This window comes from Neofelis nebulosa, chromosome 8 (assembly GCF_028018385.1).
Source record: "Neofelis nebulosa isolate mNeoNeb1 chromosome 8, mNeoNeb1.pri, whole genome shotgun sequence".
In the NCBI taxonomy this organism is placed as follows: Eukaryota; Metazoa; Chordata; class Mammalia; order Carnivora; family Felidae; genus Neofelis; species Neofelis nebulosa.
In genome coordinates, this window is record NC_080789.1 from 114,158,420 (window position 1) to 114,177,423 (window position 19,004).

At 48.0% G+C, this 19,004-nt stretch overlaps 2 long non-coding RNA genes across 2 annotated transcripts in view; one reads left to right on the forward strand and one right to left on the reverse strand.

Moving 5' to 3' along the window:
- Positions 1-529: 529 nt before the first annotated feature.
- On the reverse strand, positions 530-7,172 carry LOC131483428 (uncharacterized). Its single transcript, XR_009247666.1, has 3 exons — positions 5,046-7,172; positions 2,537-2,627; positions 530-1,513 (listed from the first exon to the last, which is right to left on the reverse strand). It is a non-coding gene; the product is annotated as an uncharacterized LOC131483428 (long non-coding RNA).
- A 792-nt stretch (positions 7,173-7,964) lies between these two features.
- LOC131483426 (uncharacterized) overlaps positions 7,965-19,004 on the forward strand; it is a 31,284-nt gene continuing 20,244 nt past the window's right edge. The window contains exon 1 of the long non-coding RNA XR_009247665.1: positions 7,965-8,080. This is a non-coding gene — a long non-coding RNA (uncharacterized LOC131483426). The remainder of the gene's footprint in view (positions 8,081-19,004) is intronic.

Consider the following 19,004-nt stretch of genomic DNA (forward strand, 5'->3'; position numbering starts at 1 on the left):
GCAGATGAGCATGAAGTATTGTTAGACAAACATTTGAATTTGCCTCCTGCCATTTATGTGAGCAACTATCATATATGTGGTATACACTTTCATGTAGAAAATTAAATTATCATATATATCCTGTTTCTGAAACTTTTACCAGTCAGTATATTGTGACTATTTCCCCCATGTCTTTATATATAGTCTTCTATAACATAATTTTTTAATAACTGAAAAGTAGTCTCTTGTGGGGTGCATGAATGACAATCCCTCAGGATGAGGGAAGAAAATATTGCAACTTCCTCCCATATGTCTTTTTATCCAAGTGTAAGAAAGAACTGGTTTACTGGTACTCTAATACCTGGACTCACCATGGTGTTGCACCCAGTCTGCTAGTCCCCTGGTTATCTGTGGCCAATGCGGGTTCAACAGCGTTGTTTGCTTTTAGCAAATTCTGATTTACTGTAGTTTTTGAGTCTGGCTTAGAGATTTTGCCAGATTATATTCTTTTAGATAATAACCTTCATAAAATGAACAGGTAGCCAAAAAATCTTCCTCCAAAGAAAATGTAGAGCATGAGAAGAGAACAAGAAAATGGCAGAGTGGATTCTTCTTCAGCTTTGAGCATGAGCTCATCATAATTCTGATTAGATGTAAAAGAAAAAAAAACCCAATAGCATCAGATCTGAAAGTCAGCCAGAAATATATTCATATCTTGAGAAGATTATGTAAATAATGGATATATATTCATTTCATTCATGATGGCCTTACCTTAACTGTATATTACATACAGAGATATTAGCTTCTAAGGTATGAGCTAAGGAGAGTATCACCACAGGCAAAATGTTAAAAAGCAAACATCGAAAACATTCTCCCACGAATGTTTAAAGTCATGCAATATTTATTTCAGTACTTAAACATTTTTGCTAAACTACTAATAATACATGCTCAGCAGCTTAAAAGCCACATACCATGGTAAAACTGGGCAAAGTGACACATGGAAAAAATGCAGGGATGAACTTAAATGTAGTATTTTGTCAGAAAATACTGTTGGAAGATGCAAGGAGAACAATTGCTGAATGTTTGAAGAAACAAGTATGAGAATACATAATGCCGTGCGGGAGTTTTGCCACAGAGTTGGATGAAAGTACATATGTTTCCAACATGATTCAGTTGTGGCAGTTGCCAAATGCTGCTTCCAAAACAAAACACATGAATTTTGTTTTTGTAAGCCACTACAGGAAGGATAATTGAAGGACATATATTCTGAATATCAAATGAGGTCTTTAACAATGGTTAAAACAACAACAACAACAACAACAACAAAGGATGGAAGTAATAAGTGCAGACAGGGCACCTGCTTCGACTTCAGGAACAAGATTCTTGAGCGTCATTGCACAGGTAATGGTCTAGCATGGTGGGGAATAGCGCCGTCCCTCGATCCTGGATGTCACAGTTCAAAATCCAGTGCTGCTGCTTGTCAGTGGTGTGACCTTGGGCCAGTTACCTAACTTCCCTGTGTCTGTTTCCTTCCCTGTAAAATAGGGATAGTAATTGTGTCTACATGAGGGCTAGTTGCAAAAAGCAAATGAATTCATATAGGTAGGGTGCTTAAACTATGCCTGGCACAAAGTAAGTGCTCAACAAACATCGCTAATAATTTATGCCACACTTGAAATTTATTTACAAACCTCTATAGCAAAGGATTTGAAGCTGGAAGTTCTACACTGAGTATCAGTGATGCGGTTCAGGTAATAAAACGAAGCTTTTAATATATAGTAGAACCTTTGCAATATTTTACATAATTTTAATACATTATATAAACATATAAACATAAACATTATATAAACATATATTTATATTTACATGTTCATATATTATATAAATATATATTTATATAATATATGTTTATATAATATAAAATATGTATAGTATGTTAGAATAGAAAGGTCATAGAGAATGAGCAAAAAATCTTTTATGTACACAAAATTAGATGTGTATCATGTGGCAAATTACTTGAGTTAATAAATATAAAAATGACTTAGAAATTTTTGTGGCTTCCCATATTATGTTACTTGACTCTTAAAATATATATATTACATGGAATTTGTCTCATCAAATTATGGTGACATTTAAAAAAATAAATAAAACATAAAGTTTTTTGAAAGAAATAGAGCATTTAGACTTCCAATGTTCTATGACTTTATTGCTGGAAAAAAGTGCAGTTGTATATAAAAACTCTCATATACTCACTTTAAAATGTGGAAACAGAATTTGCTACCTTGTTTAAATACCTTCCAGTTAAGTTTTTAGTGTTTTGGAAGCATTTGTTTAAAATATAAAGAATGTAAGACCTATTGATTGACATCATAGCAGTAGAAAATTTACTCAGCCTAATTTCAATAAAAGTCTGTATACTTAGTATATGAGAATGAAAAATTAATTTATTAATTAATAAGTGTGCCCAATTATGCCTTTCCTCTATTTGTATGTGTCTTTATAAAAGATTGCTTCCAGTTATGGCAACTATTACAACCAAGTATAAAAATATACTGACCTTTCCATTGTTGCATCACCAAATGTGAAGATAGGATTTTAAAAAATAATGGAGCATATCCAAAATCATGTCACCCAAAGCCAAAATGTTTCTGTAGTATTAATGAATAAAATAAAAAAAATTGAATATTGGCCAAAATTTCCACATTGTATGTTTTGTAGTGCACATAACGTCTTTAGTTCAGTAGTACCCATATGTGACTCATTATAAACAAATATGTATTTATCAGTATGTGAACTAAAAAATTATATTTGATAGGAGTATGTGACTGTTGACTCGAAGTGCAAGAGACCACTTAACTCTCTATTGTCGGGCACTTAAGTTATTTATAATTTTTTCCCTTTTGCCACATTCCCGCTTGTTTTCTGGGATAGATTCCTGGAAGTGGAATCAAAGAGTATTTGAAGGGAATATTTTTATAGTTATGTATTACAAGTTGCCTAGAGAGAGATAGTAAATCTGTAGTAATTGATGTGTTCACCGCCATCAGTGAGAATGTATATCCCCTGCCCTTGGGTTTTTTCTAATCTGATTTCATGCTAGTAGGAGGAGAGGGCTGTGGTCTGTCTTAGGGCAGTCAGGTTGCCCAGGGGCTCTGGGGAAGACAGTTTTGGGCAGGGAGCCCAAGTGACCACAGACAATGGCCACCAAGGGCATCCTTTGCTTCAGGCATTTCCTCTCTGGATGATGAGCTCCCTGGGGACTTGGCATGGCTCTTGGGTGGGCAGCAGGGTGGGGTGCAGGATGGTGTGGGAACATGGTCATCTTGCTCGGAGGTGGGGGTAGGAGGTCAGCAAGTGAAGTTCTGTTTCTGGAAACTGTCTGTGGGATGATGATTGTTTACATGCTGCAGTGTCTAAGGATCAAAAGCGAGTGGAAAGAAGCCTCCTCCACTCTCAGGCCATGTGGAAAGCATTTATCTCCTGCTGGAAACCTTGCATGAGAACAAAAGCAAACCTTGCAGAATGCTTTCAGGCACTGCATCTTGTTTCCGGGTCTCTCAGCCTTTTGCTAACAGAGCAGAGTGGGACTTCCCGCCAGAATCAGAAATGCCAGATTTTTCCAAGCAGAGGGGATGCACAGCAAATTGGTGGCATTTTGTTCTCCATTTTCCAGTCCTGCTAAGCTGGCACATTGTTCCATCTCAAGCTTTTTTCTCTGTCTGGAGACCAAGACAGAGTGGCTCCTAGTTGAAGGAGGTGTTAACCTCACAGACTGCATTTGTTTCTTGGCCTTGGATTCCCTTCTTAAGGGGCAGTTTGGGAGTGCGGGACAATGACTTGGTCAGATAAGCCTTTTTGGTACTACCGCTTACCACGCTGGCACCCAATGGCCTTGCCTTTGTGCAGGTGGGTCCTTGCAGTGGGGGTGGGAGGGTTCTGCTTCTACCTTTGTCTCTGGCCCCACAGGGAACCCTAATCTGGTGTCTCAGCAGCCCCATACTTCTGTCTTTCTGGGTCTTCCTAACCTGAAGTCTGTATTCCCAGCGAGGGGTGAATGCAGCTGCAGGGTCTGAAGAGAGGATAGTTGAACTTGCCCTCCAGGAGCAAAGGGCTTGGAGGTGACCACTGCTTCATGCCATTTCCTTAGGTATCCAGGCAGCCAAAGAGACAGGAAGGCTTATTGAGGGATCTTCCAGAATAAGTAGGGAGTGGCTTTAGAGGCCAGATTAGCTTCTCCACTGGCCCTCTTAATCTATCCTCTCCCTCTCCTCTGAGACCTTACCTGGTCTGTCTCCAACTTGCCCAAACTTTCTCTCTCTTTCTCCATGCATATATGTGTACACACACACACACACACACACACACACACACACACACACACACACTGGTTCCTTCCATCCATCCATCCATCCATCCATCCATCCATGCATCCATCCATCCATTCAAGAAGCCAACCAGCCAGCCATTTATCTTTTTTTTCCCCCATTTGTTCCTTCCTTCACCTACTCCTTCAGTCAATAAACACAAGGCTATTTTAAAGCAGATGGCTGTGGCTGAGAGAGGTTTGAGGGCTCTGACCCACTGCTCATAGGACCTCCCAGGACTTTGGACAGAATCTAGTTCAGAGCTTTGCAGGTCTAGAAACTCATTTTTGTCCACTAGCCCAGAGGTTCATTCCAAAGAAGTCATAAGTGACTGATTTGTAAACCTAAAGGCCAAAATTAATTACAGCCCAAGTTAGACTGGGTGGGATAACCAGTACCAGTGTTTCCTCCTGGGGCAAATTAAAGTCCAGAACGGGGATGTCGACTCAAGATAATTGAATGGATTGCTTTTCCTCATGCCAAGAAGATTCCTCTCTAGATAATGCTACGCTCCATTAGCCACACAGCAGCCAGAGTGGTGTTTACAAAATGTAAATCAGATCGTGCCTCTCCCCTGCTTAAAACCCTGCAATTGTTTTTCATTGGACTTAAAATTAAATTACAGCTCCTTAATAGGAGTACGAAGTTCTGAAAGATCTGGTCCTGCCTCCCCTTTCCAAACTTCACCTCCTACCACCATACCTCTGAGCACTTTGCTCCAGCCATCCACCCTCCTTTCTGTTCCTTCACTATCCAACTGAATGCCTCACACCGTTCCTGCACTGGAAGTCTCTGCCAGCAGCTCCCACTACAGCTTGGAGCCTGTGTGCTCTAGGGGCAAGGGTTTTTGTATCTGTCTTGTTCACCAGTGTATCCCCGGTGCCAGCACAGAATAGGTGTTCAAAGGTTAGTTAAATGAATGGGCAGTACCAATTACAAAGCGGGGTAGGCTCCACTTTGAACGTGATGGAAAAGATTTTGAACTTTGCTCTATAGGATGTATTTTATAGTCCTTTATCTTTATCTTGTTTCTCCTCCTTCTCCTCCCCCTCCTCCTCCCTCTCCTCTTCCTCCTCCTTTTCTTTCTTTCTTTGGTTAGACATCACCATGAACTTCCAATTTCTGTGCAGATGGTTAACCAATTTGACTGCTGTTTGTCTATTTTAGAACAGCATTGGAGAAATTATGAAACAAAATGAAAAGTTGGATTTTAAGAATTAACCAGAAAACTAGGAGAAAATCATGGGGGCCTGAAAGCTGTTTTAAATTGGTACATGTGGTGGGGGAGGCAGGTGGCTGAAGGTGGGCAGAGACAGCAAGACAAGAATAGGCCAGAGGAAAGCTTCTGAGATTCTTCCCTTGTCTCACAAAAGCCTTTACTAACATCGATGAGATTGTAGGGGAGTTCAGTAAATGCCTGATGCTGGGGTAAGATGGTCCAATAAGCTGGGGTAAGGTGGTCCAAGATGCCAAGATCTTTGGTGCGTTTGGTAAAATGAGGAAATCTATCCTTGGATGGCTGCAAGATTTTACAGGTACCCAATCCAACTGATTCTATGTTGTGGGTACGGGATATTTGGAAATTAAGAGAATCTAGCCATTAGCCACTATACTGCTGATGCAATGCTTCATCACTCTACCTTTTAAGGTTTGGAAATTTTGTGAAATCATCTGCAAGTCCTGCAGAGTCAAAGCCTATGTACTGCAGAATCACTGGAATGCTTCAGAGCTTCAGATTGTGGCCAAGTTAAAGGCACCTTCTTCTTTCTTCAAGGGATCTACCTTGACTAATATCAGAAAACTCAGCTTGGTCCTTGTCTCCAGTTTCTGAGGGCTGGATGTGTATGTTGCCAATTATTATTGGACAGTATGAGAGGATGAAGAAGAGGGGGAGGCACAGCAAACCCGAGTCCCTGAGGAAAGCAGATGGTCCAAGCTGTCCAGCATGATGGGACAGAAAGGGCATAGTATTTCTGCTCTGAAAGCTGGGCTGCCTTGTGCAAGGTGCCCAGCATCTCTGAGCCTCAGACTTCTTATCTGTAAAGCGAGGGGGTGAGGGAGATTGTTTATCATCCCTGCGGGCTCTGACACCTGACACTTCAATCAAACCTCAGCCCAGAGCCATTCCACATCTCCTTGGGTTGAAGGGAAATTCATCTCCCTTGCAGATTAAACACCTATTGATTTTTTTTTTTTTTTTCTTCTGGCAAGGGGGAATGAGACAGCTATTTCTTCCTCTGTAGACAGAAGGACAGAAAAAAAAAGTCAAACCAGACTCCCATTCTGTGATTTTCTGTTCAGGCCTGAATGCTAAACAGCGTTGGCTCCCAGGGGGTGACTCAGCTTCCGCAGCTCATAGAAATTTAGAATTGGAAGGGTCCCGACAGACTATTCAGTCCTCTCTAAATTGAGGAAACAGAGACCCCCGGATGGAAGTGACACGGAATTAGGTGGTGATGGAACCCGAACTAGAGTGTACATAGTATATAGGATGAGCACATCTGATGGCCCTTCGCCACAGAAACCTTTCCAGGGCCAGCTGTTAGGGGCTGCTCAGGTTCTCGTATTGCTCCTTTATGTAAATACGATAATCCCGCTCGCGTTTTGCCTCTCTGATTGGAGTTTTCATTAACCTCAATTGAGCCATCAGCCTAGCTTTCCTGTAGAGAGAGAGCATGGCTTCTGGAAGGCGACTCTCCACCCTTTGTAAGAAGACGCGGCCGGTGATTGGTGGCTTCAGGAGCGCCGGAGCCGACCACCAATGGGGAGCGCGAGGAGGCGGGGCATCCTGGGGCGGGGCGGAGCCGCGGAGCGGCGGGTTCCTGGGCTGGGGGTGGTGCGAGGCCCGGCGCGGTCGCCGTGGTTACCGCACCGCGGCTGCGGCTGATCAGTAAATACTAATTACGCCCGCCACCCAGGTGCCGGGGCGGCTTGCTGAAGACTGAAAAACACCTCAATCCCACTCCGGGACTTTGGTATGGTTTTTAATTTTACGGCTCCTGTCCTCGAATCTGTCCAAGCGCATTAGTATTACGTGCGAGGTTTCCCGACAGGACTTTGACGGATGTTGCCCGGAGAGAAGCTGCTTTCCCGGGCAGAGAAAAGCTTCCTTTAGAGGCCTGGATGGACGAACCCTGCTGTACCCGCCTGGACCTGATGCAAGCGCTTGGGTGGAGGAATCCTTGATGGAGCAGAAACATCGTTTTCTGTGTGAGGGCCCGTCATGGCCCAGGTGAACAGCCACGCAGACACACGCGCCACCTCCTCCAGAAATCAGTCCCAGGCCAGGGGTGCAGGGGAGCGGCTTCGCCCGGGAGACCCACGAAGAGCGCCACCGCAAAACTCAGACTCTTCCGCCCCAGCACGCTGTCCCTGCCCCCGCTGTCCTGCCCGCGAGCAGTGGGGACACAGACGCGTGCACACAGACCGCCAGGGCCACTTCATGGGCACGCCTAGTCTCACGCACGCGGGCGGGCGCTCACCATACTGCTCCAGTCCCCTCCCAGCCCCATAGCACCCTCTAGCGGGGATAACGTGCTCCCTCGTAGGCGCACCGACCGACCGGACTTGAACCTAGCACCAAGCGCCCACCCTCCTCCTCCCTTAGCCCGGTGCTGCAGCTGAGGCTTCTGCAGGTTTGTTTGATCACCTGCCTTTCTACTTCTACGTTTATGACCCTGCTGACGCCCGGGGAGAGGGCAGCACAGCTAGCCAGTCAGGATGCTCTAAAGGTCAAGGTAATGCCCATTTCCCAATTTGATTCACAGACTTCACAATTCTTGTTCTCATGACAAAACGTGGCAGTCAGCACTAAATGTGACGTATCCCCTATCTTCTGGCAACCGAAAGAATAAAATGCTGAAAATATAAACAAACCCTTTTTATTAGAATTAGAGGTCAGTTCTCTTAAATGGTTATAATTCTTCTCACCTGTGACCTGTCTTCAGTCTTAACGCGCTGACATGAGATGAGTTGGTCTGCATCCCAGGCATCCCTTGTTTCCCTTATCACTTTTTAAAAAGTCTTTTTAAGTGCGGGGAAGGGGCAGAGAGCAGAGGGAGAGAGAATTCTAAGCAGGGTCTGTGCTGTCAGCAGGAAACCAGACGCGGGGCTCAAACTCTCAGAACTGGAAAGATCATGACCTGAGCCAAAATTCAAGAGTCCGTGGCTTAACCCACTGAGCCACCCAGGGGCCGCTCCCTCATCAATTTAGGTAATTTTTTTCCCCTTCAGCTGTCAAAACACAGACCCCCTTTTATGAACTTCACCCTGTAGAAAAATGACCCATTTGAAATCCTTCAGTTTGTAAGCTTAAATTTCATTGGAGGTTAGAGTAGGTTCAAGGATGAAGGGACTGGAAGGACAGGAATGAATGTACACCTGTGGAGTCACTTTCTTTCAGATAAGGTGCCTGAGCCTTTCAGTACACTGAACCCACTCTCTTTCCCACCTTTGAAAAAAAAAAAGTGTGCTTTCATCATAATTTCTGTGCTTGAAAATCCAAGGCAACTCCTGGTTTCGCCCTAATGTACTAAAAACAAACTCCTGCCTCTGCAATCTGAGGCCTGGAGCTACAGTTCTCGTGAAACCAACCTGACCGCAGATGTTGTTCTGACTTCCACACTTCGCCCTGCTCAGAGCACTTTCCTTTTATTCCTCCAACTCCACCTGCACATTCCCCATCTCCATTCACATCTGGTCGGTCCCGCAGTTCAGCCCTTCGCTGCTTCTGCCTCGTTAAGTAGCAGAGTAAGGGCCTTTCAGATGGGAGGGTTAGTCCAGTCCTGGGTTAGAGGCCTCTGGTTCCCACAGGGTCTGGTTCTAGCCTTCATGTGGTCGTTGGTGTGTGGAGCCGTTTGGGAAGGTTTGAGGAAGAAGGAATTCATTTGTGGTCGGCAGAGAGGAATGAAGGTGAGGTAGGAAAGTTGAGAGGTGCCAGGTGAGGTCGGCAGTTGAGACCTGTTTGGGATTTGTCCCAAGCTCCATAAGAACCCTAGGCTAGACACCAAAATAATTTGGAGAGCTGTGTTTTTCCCTGTCAATTTATGACTGGCCATGTCTGGCCAAGAAAAAGGAGGTGGGGGAAGCACGCCAGGAGCCATTTGCCAGACAACTCGGCAAATAAGGCTGAGTCTGAAACTGAGGCAGGCTAGAAATTGCAATTAGCGTGGAAATGAAGATCTTTTCAGAAAAGAAAATGGCCCCAGCACTTGTTCTCTATTGTCTCTCCCATCCTCTGGCGCCCACCCAGACAGCCCTGAGACAGCCCCTTGGCTCACAGACTTGTGAATACCCAGCCAGGATAAGGGGGAGCACCCACCCATCCTCACCTGCTTCTGGAAGGGCTGTGCTGCCTGTGAGGAAGGGAAACCCAGGGAGGCTGGCAGCAGGCAGGTCCGCAGCAGGGAGGAGGAAGATCTGTTCTGTTGAATACATTTGGATAGGTTTATTGCACACCCCCAAATCACAGCGAGTTTAAAATGGTGTCCTTGGGGTGCTTGGGTGGCTTAACCGGTTATGTGAAGGACTTTGGCTCAGGTTATGATCTTGCGGTTCATGGGTTTGAGCCACGCGTTAGGCTCTGTGCTGACAGCTCAGAGCCTGGAGCCTGCTTGGGATTCTGTGTCTCCCTCTCTCTCTCTGCCCCTCTCCTGCTTACACTCTGTTTCTCTCTCTCTCAAAAATACAGAAACTTTAAAAAAAAGTAAGATAAATAAAATGGTGTCTTTGAGAGTTTGTCTCTCTCTTTCCCACCCGAAGGTATTAACTTACCTAAAAAGTGCATGCTCTCTGGAAGAAGGCTGGGAACTCTGAGCTCAAGTTAGAGGATACAAACTTAGTCAACATTTTTTGGCAATGAAAAGGATAGGATGTTTTGTTGATTTTCATTCTAATTTTGTTTATATAATATGGGTGGTAGGTCCTGCTAGCCTACATTATGCTCATTCTAACGAAGCCATCCATCATTTGAGCATTTACCACTGACAGATTCAGGGCTAAGTGCTTTGTATGCATAGTTTTGTTTTATCCCACGCCAGTCCCACCCAGTGGGCATTAATCGCCCTATGAATGACAGAGGAAGTGGAGTCTGAGAGGTTAAGCAACCCACTCAAGGCCATACAGCCCCAGGGTGGTAGTGCAGGACTCAAACTGGGGATTTTGACCCGCACAGCCCAGCAGCTCCGGGCACGACCCTGCAGGTACCGGCCGTGGGAGCCGAGGCAAGGGAGACTCGTGTCCCTAGAGGCCTTGCAGGAAGCGTCTGCAGTGCCCAGCAGGGAAAGGCCTAAAGGTCCCAGACAAAAATACTGCAGAAACAGCCCCTGGTGGGGGGAAAGAGCCAGCCCTGCGCTAGGATGGGTCGGTGGCTGGAGGGTGGCGGGCGGCGAGCGGGAGGTGGCTGAGAGCCGGGCTTTGGGCCAGGGCCAGGATTTGGGCTCCAGCGCGGCCTTCCCACGACCGAGGCCGGGGGGGGGGGGGGGGGGTGGGGGGGGGGTGGGGGTGGGGGGCTCACAGGCCGAGATTCTCTCCCGCAGCCCCGCGGCGCCCCAGGCTCCGTGTCTCGCGGCTGCGGCCTGTCCCCTCCCCTGTGGCCCAGGAAGGCTGCGAAGCGAGCTAGTTCCTGGGCCTGTGCATGTTTCCCTGGGTGGGGCCTAGGTGCCGCCGTCTGTCTCCTGCGGGGACCCAGCACCCAGCTCCCGGTTCCTGACCAGTTCATACTGGTCCACGGCTTGGACACCCGGGTCGGCGTGACCAGGTTGCAAACGTGGTTACGTAGGCCGTTGCAGGAAGAGTGATTATCCACGATGGAGTGGCTTACGCGTGCTCTGCGATTATAGGTTCTTGCTCAACTCCGCAACAACCGTGGCGGGTGGAGGGGGGTGGGGGTGGGAATATAATCCTTAATCTTGTTTCACAGATAAAGAGGGAGTCCAGGGTGGTGAAATAACTAGCTCAAGGACATTCTGCTGGGAAGTCAGGACATGAAAGCTTTGGTAACTGGAGAGGAGTTAGAAAAGTTGTGGACTGTTAGGATCTGTCGGGAGGGCAAGGGGTGTGGGGATGTGGGGGCTCACGTGTGCTTCTAAGTGTGTGTGGTGGGGAGGCATGGGGCTGGGAAGGCCGTGAAACCACTTTCCTTCTTCCATTTGCTCAGGTTCTAGGCAGTCAACAGTTGACATTGACACTGTCCTCAAACTATATTTTCAACCACTTTTTATCACCTTTTTGTAGTCAAGCCACTATCAAACCTCCCTAGGACTACCGAATCCCTGCAGTGGTCTCCCTGCTCCTGCCCTTCCCTTCCTTTAGTCTGTATTCAACAAGGCAGACACAGACATCCAGCTAGAACTCACGTCCCGGCACTCCTCTGCCAAACCCTCCAGAATTTCCTCTACGAGAATGATCTCCTCTCCCCACCTGAGGGCCCTCATCTCCCATCGTCCCAGTCTCTCCCCTCTGCCTCCTGCCTCCAAGCCTTGGCAATTGCTCTTCTGAGTAGAATACTGTGGCCCCTCCACCTCCTCACCCCCGATATCCACATGGTTGTTTCTTCACTTCTTCATGGTTTTCTTCTGTTTTGTTTTGTTTTGAACAGTAACTCGAATAAGGCTTTCCCTGGTCTCCTTTAAATCACCCCTCACACTTATCACTTACTTACTTATTACTTACTTACTTATCCTTATCACTTACTTACTTTACACTTTCTTATTTTTCTTATTCACCTTCTATCTCCCCAGCTAGAGTGGAAGCTCCATGGTGCAGGGAGGGCATTTTGTCTGTGTTGTTGTTTGGCTGGTGTCTTTCATTCACTGCTATATTTCCCCATGCCTAGAACAGTGACTGGCACACGTGATGAACTTAATAAATATTTGCTGAACAAAAGGATGAATGAATGAACAGACCCATTTCTGTCAATGAAAGAAGCTAGAATCTTCTGATAGGACAGGGAGTGGGGGAGGGTGGGGATTAGGGGGGTTGTTGAAGGAGGCCATGTTGAAGGATGAGGAGAGGAAAGACCTATGAACTAAAAATGGTTGTCATGAAAGGCAGTGGGTGTGGGGGAAACCCCCTCCGTGTCACCCACACCCTCTCCATCATGTACTGGGTCACTGTGACTGGGCCCTAGCAGCTGGTGTCAGCTTGGGGAGTCCCACAGGAAGCTGTTCTGTAGGTCCAGGAAGAGAATGAGATATGTCAGACGACAGTGTGTGAAATGTAACCTCTGCTGTCAAAGCTGATGTGAAGTGGCCCCATCTTAAAGAACAGGAGGTCAAGAGAAAGCCAAGGACTATCTTGGAAACCAGATGCCATTGGCATTAGGGCGGGAAGTATCTTCTCCTCTGGTGGAACTGCCATGGCTCCTGGCATAGGTGTTGCTGCCCTGCCCACCTCATCAGGGGTGTCATCTGTGACCTGCCAGGAAAGACCTGTGCGCCCAGCAAGAGAGTCCTGGTGTTCTTCTGGCTCTTGGCAGCAGTTACAAAAATTTTTTTATGTTTATTTATTTTGAGAAAGAGAGAGAGAGTATGCACACAAGTTGGGGAGGGGCAGAGAGAAGGAGAGACAGACTCCCAAGCAGACTCCACATCAGCACAGAGCCCAATGCAGGGCTCGAACTCAGGAACCACGGTATCATGACCTGAGCCAGATGGAGAGTCGGACGTTTAACCGACTGAGCCACCCAGGCACCCTTTGGCAGTAGTTCAAAAAGTACAGGCTTAAGATAAGGAAACAACCCAAATGCTCATCAATGAATGAATGAATGGATAAAAAAGATGTGGTGCATATACATAACGGAATATTATTCAGCCAGGAGAAAGGAGATATCCTGCTATTTGCAACAACAAGGATGGACCTTGGAAACATTGTGCTAAGTGAGAGAAATCGGACAGATAAAGACAAGTACTATATGATATCACTTATATTTTGAATATAAAAAAGTCAAGCCCATAAAAAAACAGAGAGTAAAATGGTTACCTGGGGATGGGGGGCATGGTAAAGAGTGATGGTATTTAAGGTACATACCTGTAAGTATGTACTAAATAAGCCATAGAAATCAAGTACAGTGTAATGAATATAGACAATAAGATTGTACTGTAACTATGTAATGTGGCAAGTATCACTACATGGACAATCATATTACAATATATAAAATGTATCAAAGTAACAGGCTGTGCACCTTAAACTTACACAATTTTATATGTCAAATTTGTTTTTATTTATTTTTATTTATATTTTTTTAACGTTTATTCATTTTTTGAGAGAGAGACAGAACATGAGTAGGGGAGGGGCAGAGAGAAGAGGGAGACACAGAATCCGCAGCATAAGCTCCAGGCTCTGAACTGACAGCACAGAGCCCGATAGGGGGCTCGAACCACAAACCGTGAGATCATGACCTGAGCCGAAGTTGGATGCTTAACTGACTGACCCACCCAGGTGCCCCCATATTTATTTTTTAAAAAGTACAGGCTTCGTGTCCTCAGATTATGGGTTATCTGGGACTTGGAGTTAGGCAGGCCTGGGATGAATCCTAAATGCAACTTTATTGTGTGTGTGATATCGGACAGGCTCTCTAATAAAAAGCGTGGGGGATGAGGTCTACTGAGAGGCTATCGTGAGAACTAATGACATAATGCATACGATGTGCCAGGCATACAGGTGCTCAATAAGTCATATTGGAGCCTTATTTTCTTTGCTGTCAGAGTCACATTCAGAAGCTGGAATGGTGTTTAAGAGTGCAGTTGAGAAAGCAAGAATCCAACAAGGAATCTGGAAACCTGTGCTGGCTTCCAGCTCCAGCTGGTTATGTGGCCTGAGCAGGCTACTTGGCCTCCCAACAGCAGTCTCTATAGGAAAATGGAGGGGCTTGAGCTCCATGACCCCTTATGATGCCTGGATATAGCTCCAGTATTCTATGATATGGGACTCTGAGAAATCATTTTTAACTGGGCTTCACTGAAGGGAGGAAATAAGAGGCAAGGGCCCATTGGACTTCACACAGAGGGGCTTCTCAGAGGTCTTCTTCTCCGGAGTTGGTGGGCATTTGTGTGTTAATGCACTATGAACTTTGGGGAGCTCTGCTAACAGTATCCTAACTGCCATTCTCCCTCGCACATGGGACCCAACCTCAAAGTGGCCTATGAAACACAGGGGCATCCTTCACACAAAGGCAGCTAGGTGAGCGATTCTTGAAACTGGCTGTGCTTCAGGTTCACCTCAAAGCAGATTCTCAGACTCCACCGCATGCTTACTGATTTAGAATCTCTGTGGGCAAGCTCAGGAGTCTGTACTGTTATCAGGTTCTCCAGGTGATACCCACAGCTATTTAAGCCTGTGCATTTGGGACCCATTTGGGAGCAGGGGACTGCCAGTTGTGTAGGGTACGAGATGGACAGGGCACGTGTTCTCCTAAATGTCTTCACAGTGTGACAGAAGTGGACATCTTGCCTGACAGTGTCCCCTCGTTGATGTGTCCTGGCCTGACAGATGTGAGAGGCATTGTGCATTTGCTTCTCTGGTGCTTTGTTAGGCTGGCTAGGGGAGCAGCTCTTTGGGGGACACCAGCACCCAGTGGGCAAGAGGAAGAGTAGAAAGGCGGGAAGGGGCTGTGTGAGTCCACTAGGACAGCCATAAAAACATACTACATGCTGAGTGGCTTAATCAACACAAATCTATTTCCTCACAGCTCTGGAGGCTGGAAGTCTGAGATCTGGTGTCGGCCAGTTGGTTCCTCCTGAGGGTCTCTCTTGGCATGTAGATGTCTGCCTTCTTCGAGTGTGTTAGCATTTGTCTGTGCCCCAGTCTCTTCTTATCGGGACACCAGTCATATGGGATTAGGGCCCAACCATATGACCACATTTTAACTTGATTACCTCTTGAAGGATGCCATTTCCAAACACAGCCACATTCTGAGATACTAGGGGTTAGGGTGTCAACATATGAATTTGGGGGAGAACACGACTGAGCCCACAGCAGGAACACTCAGGGGCAGCGTGGAGGAGAGGAAGCGAGGAAAGGGGCCATGTCTTTTTGTTTCTAGGCTTGTCCCAGGGCCCACCTGGCCTTTCCTACACACCAGCCTCTGGGGGCTCATCACCTCCACACTTTCCTTGGAAGGAGTGCTGGACTCTCCCTCTCCTGGTTCTGATCCCATTTATTCCTCCCAACCCTCCTGTGAGGCAGGCAGGGCAGGCTTATCGTTATTTTGCAGGAAAACATGAGTTCAGAGAAGCCAAGTGGTGTATTCCAGAATGTATCCCATGATTGGTATCCAGATTTTCCTGCACCCAGAGCAGTATTCTTCCCATGGGTGCACTGGGCACCTGCTATGTGCACTACGTCTGTTTCCGTGGCTTCCAGGGACTCGGGTACAATGTCTGAGGAGGGCTGAGTGCTGGCAAGGGGTGGTTCGAAGAGAGATCCCATGTCTCCCTCCCTGCCCCGTCTTCTCTCCTTTCTTTTTTATTTTTTGTTTGGTTGGGATGTTGTTGTTGTTGTTAGTTCTCTCCTTTCTTTTTTATTTTTTGTTTGGTTGGGATTTTGTTGTTGTTGTTAGTTTTTGTTGTTTGATCACCTCTTATATTGTATTCTCTGATGGAACTCCTAGGAGAATAAAGCCCTTTCTGTGTATACAGATAAGTGTTTTTCCATTTTTGGCCTATTAAAAGCATGGGGCTTGCCTAATTCATTAAAAATTCATGCTCCATTTGCTTGGGTGTGGATGGTGAGAAGGCTGAAGAGCCAAGGAGACCAGGCTAGCTCATGTCTCGTTGACACGAGGGGGTGGATGGCTGAGCTGGGAATTAGAGAACACTCTGGAAGAGTCGATTCACAAACACTCGCTGGGAAGTGCTCGCTGCCCTAGGCCACAAACAAGACACAGCCTCTGCTGTCACTTCACGGAACTAGAGAGGTCAAATGAATGGATGATGCTATGATGCTATGATGGAGATGTGCTCATCAAGGATCTTGGTTAAGCGCAGGATAAATTGGGGCAGCTGAGGGTGAGCGGGGGTGCTAAGGAAGGAGTCAGGCTGGGAGTGCTGGTTCCCCCCAGCCTCACACACACACACACACACACACACACACACACACTCACACACACACTGGCTCTTGTGATGTTATGATGCACAATGCTTGTTCTGATCTGTATTCTCTGTGTATCCAGGCAGGTGGAAACTCTGGGAGCCATAGAATTCCCAGGCCACCTGCCAGCCCTTAGCCAGCCTGGGGGTGCTCAGAGGCCAGTAGGCTGCAGGAGGCTGATGACCAGTGCAGGGAAATGACATGGGCTGGAGTGTTACAGGGATCCCTGCCCTGTGGTCACCTAGAAAACAAGCTCAACTTTCTACGAGTTTTCTGATGTATCTCTGCGTCACCAGGAGGATGGCCCAAACTGCAAAACCCAGAAACCAGAAGCAATTGGACAATGATTATAAGCTGCCAAAGGATAGCCTGTTTTGGGGGTGTGAGTGTGGGCGTGGTCTTGTCCTTCTGCTGTTGTACCCTGATTTGGGGACTTCCGAAAAGGAGTGTTCTTGGATTGCTTAGGCCAGCAGGACAGTACTGTCTTGTAGACAGGGTTCCACTAGTCTCTGGGGACAAGATTCCCAGAGTGACTGGACCTGGAGGTCCCGTTCATTGTTGCCTCCTGCATGATCTCTGCTTGTATTCTGGGCTCAGTCAGCAGTGTGCCTGGAGAAAAAACCCCAGGTTGCCTGAGAGTCTTGGGCAACATAAATGTCTGGGCCCCTTGGTCAGTCTGTAAACTGCTCTCTCTGGCAAGGCCAAGGGCAGAACTGCTTGTTTGTTGGTTTTTAAATCCTTATGCTAATCAAGGTGTGATGACAGGCTCTTTCTTTGCTCCCAACCAGGCTGGTAGAATTGGCGTGGGGTCGCTGATAGAGCTTTCGCCCAAAAGCCAACTCCCCCGGCTCAGTGGATTGAAGCCCCCATCCACCCCATTCAGTCCAGGAGCTGTGGCCAAGAGAGAGAGATCCAACAGGGGTGGAGGGGCCGCTTCTTCAAGAGCCGCCAGGGAGGCTCCAGACTGGTGATTTAGTGAGAAGAAGTCCCCTTGTTCATCTGTCACTTCCGTTCCCGAGGGCCCAGTACTGCAGCCCAGCAATCCTCCCGGCATCTGACAGGGGCGGCAGACCAGACCGGAGAGCAAGAAGGGGTCCTGCACTGACCTGGCCGGGGGCCCAGAGCTGCTCCGGGTGGGGGAGCCGCGTGTCAGGAAGGGGCCGCGGTGGGGGTGGGCAGGGGAGCCCGGGCAGGCTGGGACGGCCGCCAGCAGACAGCTTTGTTTTTCCGTGGCAGTTTGCTGGTGATACTTCTATTTCCCGAGCCGCCAGCTGAAGGGGGGAGGGGAGAAGAGCGAGGCTTGAAAGGGACAGACTGTGGCCACGAAGAGTGGGAGCCGGTGCTTGGCACAGCTGCGGGGTAGGGGCTGCCTTGACGCCCCGCCCCCTCGGATCTCCTGCATCCGCCCTTCAGATCTGGCGGCCAGGGGAGCAGATGTCTTGCTGGAGAGACTCCCCCATCAAGAGCCCCCCCGCCCCCCTCCCCCGCCCCTTCCCCCGGGACTCCCCTCCTCCCTGAGGCTCAGCAGGGCAGGCGCCGGGCTGAGAGATGGCCTGCCAGCTGTTGGCTCCCTCGGGCGCTGGCCCGGGCCCTGCTGTGTGTGCCAGGCGGCAGGTGCCACGCAGGGGGTGCTGCTTGAGTCTAGGGGCTGGAGTGTGCAGGGCGGGGGCGAAGGGGGGGTGGTGCTGTGCAAAGGGGCCGCTGGAAGGGCAGCAGGTTGTTAAGGGGCAGGGCGGCTTCCTCTTCGGGATTCGAGCCTAGCGGCTGTGCCGAAGGCCCTGCACCAGCGACAGTTACAACATGGACAAAATACTGGGTGGACAAGCTAACAAAGTCTTGGCCTAAACCTAAGATTCCACGTCATTCTGTTTTCACTTGAAAAAAATGGCCTTCAGCCGTGGTCTCTTTTCCAGGCCTCAGACTTTCCCAGGGCAGTGAGTGGTGGAGGAAGGAGCATGTTAGCGCCAGGAGACATTTCTCAGGCTGTTCTGGCAAAGCTTGCTCCGAAGCTGACCCTGCATTCGGCTGGGAGCCGCAGAAGAGGCCACTGGCTGTGCAGAGCAAGTCCCAGGACTTCCCTAGGCTTCGGCCACTTCTGGGACCGCCCACCACCCCCAGCCTGCCTCCGGAACCCTTCCCACATCTTCAGATGGTGGGGAGAGCAGCTGCGGGCTGCGAGGTCACCATGGTGACTGGCGACAGCCGGCAGCCCCTGCCTCCATCCTCCAGGCTGGCGGACCAGCCCCCAGCCCCCAGCCTGCAGCCCCCAGGGAGCAGGAGGACTGCAGGGCCAGGGCCTGCCCACCGGCTGCCTCTGGGGCTTCCTTTCAGTGGCAGATTCCTCTCTGGCAGCCCTGATTCAAAGGCAGGGTTCCGAGTTGAAGCAAATGGGCATAAACATGTCCCTGGAGGAGAACTCTAAGGCGTTACAAATGTAAGGTATTGTTGGTACAAATAAAATCAAACTCATTATCCAGGAGATAATAAAGATTATGATGTTAGAGAGAACCTAGTCTAGTCAGAATATCCTAATTCTCCTCTTGAGTGTCCCCCTGGCCTTGTGATTCATTCATT